We start from the raw sequence: 7,061 nt of genomic DNA, 5'->3' as shown, positions 1-7,061 counted from the left end.
TTCTATTCTTTGCATTCTTTTTCTTCCTGGTTCTTCTTAAAGACTACAGCAACAATATGAGTAGCTTTTACATGTTTGATAACTTCTTTTGCTCTTCTGTAGATCTTTTGCAGAGTGTCCAACTTCATGATGTCACTAAGAAGCAAGTTTAGCCCATGGGGTGCACATCCTATTGCAGTAATATGTGGATATTTATCCATTATGATCCCCTATGCTGCTTTCATGTTACTTGCATTGTCAGTCAGTAAAGCAAATACTTTACCACTCCAAATGTTCTGTAGGACTTCACATATTTTACTACTGATTATACTCTGCAGTATTCCTGTTCTCTCCTGTTTCAATGCTTCTGTAAAAAACTGGCTGAGGTGTTGTTATCACAGAGATTATGATTTCTTCTCCCCGCATGTTTGTCCATCCATCTGCGCATGCTGCAAGACAGTGTTTCGTTGATTTTTACCTTGCACAGATTGCATTACACGTTCATATTCTGACTCTAAAAGAAGCTTGCTGAAAGAATGTCTGCTAGGCAAATGGTATGATAGTTTTAGTAATTTAAAAGCTTCCCGCCAGTGTGCATTGTCAGTTTTTGACAATGGCATCCCAGAAGAATATATTGCTCTTGCAAGAGCTTGGTCAATTTTGTCCTGATCTTCAGGTGACATCTTGTCTACAAATGAAGCTATTGAGAGTCTTTTGTATACAGTCGGTTGCAATATTTGGTTACTTGGGGATGTTGATTGAGCAACCCTTTGTGATGCTGATGTTAGAGGAGGAGGACTTCTGGATTGAGAACGTTGGAAAGAGCTACTTGCATTTTCATCATCATGATCTACCTCCTCCTCACTTACACCCATGAAGGATTTTTTTTAATGTCTGCAGGGCACTTCTTACATACAAGGATGTGTTTGGTCATCCTAGTAGCTTTTGGAAATGCATATTTCATCTGACAGTATTTGCAAATCGCATTTCTCTCTCAGAATAACTTGCAGTGTGGAAATGGTTCCATATGCTAGAAGTTGGTCGCATCCTTTGGCTGAGGGAGAAAACAGAAAAATGTAATTTAGTGGCTAGCTTGCATATATAAACACTAAGCTACAGCATGTACGAATTTAGTAATGGATGCAAGAGAGGCCTCCTCAGAGTTAATTGTGAACAACTTCCCTGCCCTGCAGGCCTCACCCCCCTGCTAAGCCAGGGTGATTTGTCACAAAACATCAGATTAGTAGGAATTCAATTCTGAATTACATAGGTTATGAAAATATCCTAAATGCAGCTAAAATATGGTTTAATATACTGAATTCAGAGAAATTTAAACTCTTACCTTTCGATAAAGAAGCATACTTTCTTTCAGCTGTTTTGTGCTGCTTCTGTACTTCTGTGGATCTCAAGGTCACAGGGCCAGGAGGAGGCAGGTTCCTTCCAAGTCCAAAACCTTTAGACTTGCTCTGTCTCCTTTCCTGAGGCTTTTGAGCAAGCGGGGCAATAAGCTTCTTGCTTCTAATCTCTACAGGAACAAATGGATGTTGCTGTCAGTATCCACTCCCAGTCCTTTGAGGTTTAGTCAGGAGGACAGGAGCAGATCCACCAACCACTAGATCAAAAGTCAACAATAGAAGAAGTCCACAAGCAAAGAAGGCACTGAATCCTTCTTCCTTCTCTTGTAAGAATGGCAGTGCCCCCTGGGGGCAGAAATGCATCTTGCTCTTGCATTTGTACTGCTTGTCCTGTACTGTACTGCTTGTCCTCGGTGTACAGGAATTGTAATGATTTGATACTGTGGATAGTCTTACATAAAAGTCTTCCTATTACATAGTTATTAGAAAACATTTTGGGGGAGTAAAAGGTAGCAATATATGAACACCTTGCCTTAAACATTTTATTCATCATTCTAAAAATATATATTTCATAAGAGGCTTTTTAATTTTTTCTAGAAATTTTCAATTTTTCCGGAAAAAACAAAAAGAGTTCTTGGAAAAATATGGGGAAAAAAGGGTTCTCCCCCCCCAAATTTCTGTTTTTATTTTCCCCAGGCCTTCACATCTCTTGCTCTAGCACTAGTTTGGCTGTGCGCATGGATCCCAGGACATACTGGGCTAATCCCATATAGTGTCTTTACATGTGCTCCGAGAGGTGGGGGAAAGGGCATTTTAATTAGAGTGGCTCTTGGTAGCTGCTCTAATTAAAACGCCCACAACGTCTTGTGTATTCAGCATCCCAGGCTTCAAAATGGGAGTGAGGGCACTTTAACTCATTCAACAAGCTTTAGTTAAAGTGCCACTGCCACTATTTTGAAATGCTGGGATGCTGAATACACACGACACTGTGGCTGCTGGAGCGTTTTAATTAGAATGCATCAGAGCAGGCATCCGGCATGTGTATAGGTACCCATAGTTTCCTTGAGCCAAGAGATCAAGCACTATTATAACATTTGCGTTGTCTAGGTGCATACTTGGGTCTCCAAGGGAATCTGGAGGATTGCTGTTCAGTGTTGAACAGCAGCTCTGTAAGATCCTCCAAGGTGTTGACAGGGCTTTTGTCTGGATGGCTCTGTGTTATTACCAGCCCCAAGAGGCTTTTGACCTTCTCCTAACTGATAGTATGAATGCACTCAAAAGCGTTTATTTCTGATGTGCATTATTTTCTGACCTGGAGGCTAGGGGTGGAGGAATATTATGGGAAACTGCTGTTTCTCTGCTGCATTCTGGAATGTATAGCTTCAAAGGTGTGAGTTTGCGCCTGGCTTTAAATTCATGCCAAAGGCTACAGGCCCAAGTTCACCCAAGAGCATTTGGACTGGAAAGTCAAAGGCAACTGGACATAGTGCTACTTACATTGCTCCCTTTTGTGCCCTTGTCCACAGAACCCTGGTGTGCTAGAAAAAAGGTCTTCTAGACATGAGTGCATCATCCACTGAGGCATAGGCAGTCTGAGTAGTGATTTGCACAAGCTGTTAGCCAAACGTCTGAAGGATAGGCAGGGTCAAATCTAGAGGGTCAGAGTCTGAGCCAGGGCCAAAATGGTAGGCAGAGCAAGGTCAGGGAGCAAGCTAGGTCAGATACCTGTGAGAGCTGAGTTCCAACAATCTGAGACACAGGGCAGGGGTTGAAGTCAAAATATGAGCAGGGTCAGCAATGGGTGTTCAGATCTAGAAGCAGAGCACAGAGGCAAAGAAGCAATGGGGCAGTCCAAGGGTAGCAGCAGCAGCATTATTGTCTGGACAGCTTCCCCAGGAAAAACAAAGCCTTATTCAGGTGGGGGAATCCAGTCAGAGTCTGGGAACCTTTGGCCAATAAGGGGACAGTTATGGGAGGCCTTTCCCTGGCAAGGCCCCTTTTCTTGCTGTTTGTTGCCTTCTGTGTGAGATGTGACCTGTTGGAGGGCTGAGCTGGTGCTTTATCCTTGAGCCCTAGGGTCAGGGATTTGGGACTGGGTCCTGACATTATGCCCCCTCCCCCTTGGTATGCCTGACTTCCAGCGGGGGTGGTCGTAGAATCATAGAAAATTAGGGTTAGAAGGGACCTCGGGAGGTCATCTAGTCCAATCCAAAGCAGGACCATCCCCAAATAAATCACCCCAGCCAAGGCTTTGTCTAGCTGGGTCTTAAAAACCTCCAAGGATGGAGATTCCACCACCTAACTAAATAACCTGTTCCAGTGTGTTACTACGCTCCTAGTGAGACAATTCATCCTAATATCTAACCTAAACTTCCCTTGCTACAACTTGAGACCGTTGTTCCTTGTTCTGTCATCTGCCACCACTGAGAACAGTCTAGCTCCATCCTTTTTTGAACCCCCCCTTTATGTAGTTTAAGGCTGCTATTAAATCCCTTCTCAGTCTTTTCTTCTCTAGACTAAATAAGCCCAGTTCCTTCAGCCTGTCCTCATTAATCATGTGCCCCAGCCCCCTCACCGTTTTCTTTGCCCTCCACTGCCCTCTCTCTAACTTGTCCATGTTCTTTCTGTAGTGGGGGGCCCAAAACTGAACACACTACTCCAGGTGTGGCCTCATCAGTGCTGAATAGAGGGGAATAATCACTTCCCTTGCCCTGATGGCAACACTCCTACCAGTGCAGCCCAGTATGCTGTTAGCTTTCTTGGCAACAAGGGCACACTGTTGGCTCATATTCAGCTTATTGTCCACTGTAACCCCCAGGTCCTTTTCTGCAGAGCTGCTGCCTAGCCAGTCAGCCCCCAGCCTGTACCACTGCATGGGATTCTTTCATCCTGAGTGAACCTCATGAGATTCCTTTTGGCCCAATCCTCCACTATGTCTAGGACTAGGTTGCTGAATCCTAGCCCTACCCTCTAGCATATCTATTATTCCTCCCAGCTTGGTGCCATCCACGAACTTGCTGAGGGTGCGCTCCGTCCCATCTTCTAGGTCGTTGATAAAGATATTTAACCAAATTGGCCCCAAAGCCGACCTGTGGGGCACTCCACTTGATACTGGTGGCCAGTTAGACATTGAGTAATTGATTACTGCCATGTCTAAGCCCGATGCTCCAGCCAGTTTTCTATCCACCTTACAGTCTATTCACCCAGCCCATACTTCCGTAGCTTGCCTGCAATGTTTTGGGAGACCATGCCAAAAGCCTTGCTAAAGTCAAGGTATACCACATTCACTGGTCTCCCTGCATCCACAGAGCCAGTCATCTCATCATAGAAGGCACCGATCGAGATTTTGGGGGCCAATACTGACATCGATCCAATTTCTGATGCAGCTGCCTCCAGCTGGTAAGTCTGTTGTGGTGGAAGGAGGTGGGGGGGCAGATCAATGCCCCCCATGGGGAGGGAGGGAGGGAGGGAGGAGGTGAGGGCAGGCGCTGCCCAGCCAGGGTGGGGCGGGCATGGGATGGAGTTGCGGCTCATGAGGGGGTGGCTCCTGCTGTTGTGCGTACCCTGGGAGGGCAAGGGGGTGGGGCGTGTGCCCATGGATCTGTGTGAGGCAGGACGACTGGGCTGCAGTTGCGGGCTGGAGCTGGGGCTGCGCTGGGCTTTTCTTGGCGAGGGCTGGCCTCAAAGTGGGCAGCAGTGGTGCTGGGAGGGGGCTGTAGCCACCCCAAATTTCTCTGTAGCCCCCATGTGGCACAGCCCTGGCTCTTCCCGGCGCGTGGGTGGAGGCGGGGGGTTGAACTGGGGTTGCACCAGGCAGGCAGCGGCGCTGGGAGCAGCGCTATGGGGAGGCTGTGGTGAAATTTGGGGTGGCTGCAGCCCCCGACCAGTGGCACTGCCGCCTGCCCCGAGCCCAGCCCCCACGGAGAAAAGCCCGGTGCAGCCCTGGCCACAGCCCACAGCTGCAGCCAGCCTGCCCCACTCCACACAGATGCGGGGGCACACGGCCCCCCCATGCCTTCCCAGGGTGCGTGCAGCGGCGGGAGCTGCTGCCCCCATGAGCTGTGGCTCTGTGCCATGCCGGCTACACCCCGGCTGAGCAGTGCCTGTCCTTGCCCCCTCCCTCCCTCACCACAGGGGGGCGTTGATCTGCCCCCTCATGCCCCTCTCTCCCCTTCCACTACAAGAGACTTACCAGACGCATGCTGCTGGGCTCTGGTCCTCGCTGCCTGCATGCTGTGTTGTGGCTGCGTGCAGGCACGGGCCTCTGTTAGCCACTTCAGGCTGATTTGCAATACACTCAATTTTCTTTATATCGGTTCCAATCCGATATTGGACCGATGTATCAGTGCACCTCTAGCAATCAGGGCGGTGAGGCATGATTTGCCCTCGGTGAATCAAGGCTGACTGTTCCTTGTAACAGGAGTGACGTCAGGGTCACCGTGCTCTCCCCTGCCGCCTCCTTCACCGTGCCAAACGGTCGTCTTGCACCCTCCAATTCTCGCCCACCACGTCTTTGATTTTTACATATTTTATAGGGAGGCTACCTTCTGTCCTCTTGGCCACGGTTCTCCTGTCATGGGTTTCCCATGCACCCAAGCCTTATGGGCTATGCGTGGCTTTCCCCACGCACCCAAGCCTTATGGGCTATGCGTGGCTCCTACCACCCCAATGCCACGCCCCAAGCCTCGCAGATGTAAATGGACGTTGTTCTGTCCCTCTCTCTATCTTTGCGCCCTCTCTTGCGCTCAGGCTCTCCGCAGCCCTGTCTCTCAATCTCTTTCTCTCTCTGAGTACAGCCTCCCTTCTCTCCAAGGCGCTCTCTCTCCAAGTACAGCCGCCCTTCTCTCCAGGGCGCTCTCTATAATGCTGCCTTGTCTCAGGGCCTTCTCTGTGACGCCCCCTTCTCTGGGACTCACCACGCCCACACTGGGACTCCGCAGTAACGCTGCCCTTCTCCGGGGCTCACCACACCCGCACAGGCCTTCGCAGCTACGCCACCCCATCTCTCAGGCCTTCGCAGCTACGCTGCCCCCTTTCCAGGGCTCACCATGCCCACACTGGGGTTTCTCAACCGCCCCTCTCTGGGGCTGGGGTCTGTACCCCTGAACACTGTGCCCTCACTGGGGCTGGGGTCCTCACACTACTATGAGTCCCCTATGAGGCCTTCTCCATCCCCTTATAGCCTCACCCAAACCACCAGTGATACAGTAACATAAACACAAGCCCCTGGACTACAACGCAGACATAAGCCTCCAGCCAAACTGCGCTCAGGCCTACCAGGGTTCTCTATCCCCCTGCGGTGACCAACGCTGCTCTGGCATCCCGGCTCTACTTCTCTTTTCTGGCAGGGAGCTGCTTCTTCCTTAGCTGCTGGAAGGGAATGCCGCCTGGCCTCCTGCCTGTGGTTTATATAGGAGCCAGGCCCTGCTCCTTCTTGTCAGCTGGCTAGGCAGGCGCGGATCATTAGCTCCCTCTAGTTACCTCAGCAACTGGCACTTGAGGAGTCTTCCTGGCTCTCTTCTTGTCAGTGCAGAGGCAGAAAAGGCCTTAGAGCCCTGCTACATTTTGGAAGAGAAGACACTAGACGTCAACCGTATGTTACCAAAGACACTATTATCCACAAACTGAGGTGAGGCTGATTGGTCTGTAGTTCCCTGGATCCTCCCTTTTCCCTTTCTTAAATATGGGCACTGTGCGTGCCCCTTTCCAGTGATCAGGGACCTCTCT

The 7,061-nt window shown here is 49.7% G+C and overlaps 1 long non-coding RNA gene across 1 annotated transcript; it reads right to left on the bottom strand.

The window, feature by feature from the left end:
* Positions 1-311: 311 nt before the first annotated feature.
* On the bottom strand, positions 312-6,677 carry LOC106723342. The gene is made up of 3 exons (XR_001359235.2): positions 6,612-6,677; positions 1,322-1,504; positions 312-1,033 (listed from the first exon to the last, which is right to left on the bottom strand). It is a non-coding gene; the product is annotated as an uncharacterized LOC106723342 (long non-coding RNA).
* Between the last annotated feature and the right edge of the window lie 384 nt (positions 6,678-7,061).

Source organism: Alligator sinensis, unplaced genomic scaffold (assembly GCF_000455745.1).
Source record: "Alligator sinensis unplaced genomic scaffold, ASM45574v1 scaffold504_1, whole genome shotgun sequence".
NCBI lineage: Eukaryota > Metazoa > Chordata > Crocodylia > Alligatoridae > Alligator > Alligator sinensis.
This window is presented reverse-complemented; position numbering and strand designations above follow the sequence as displayed.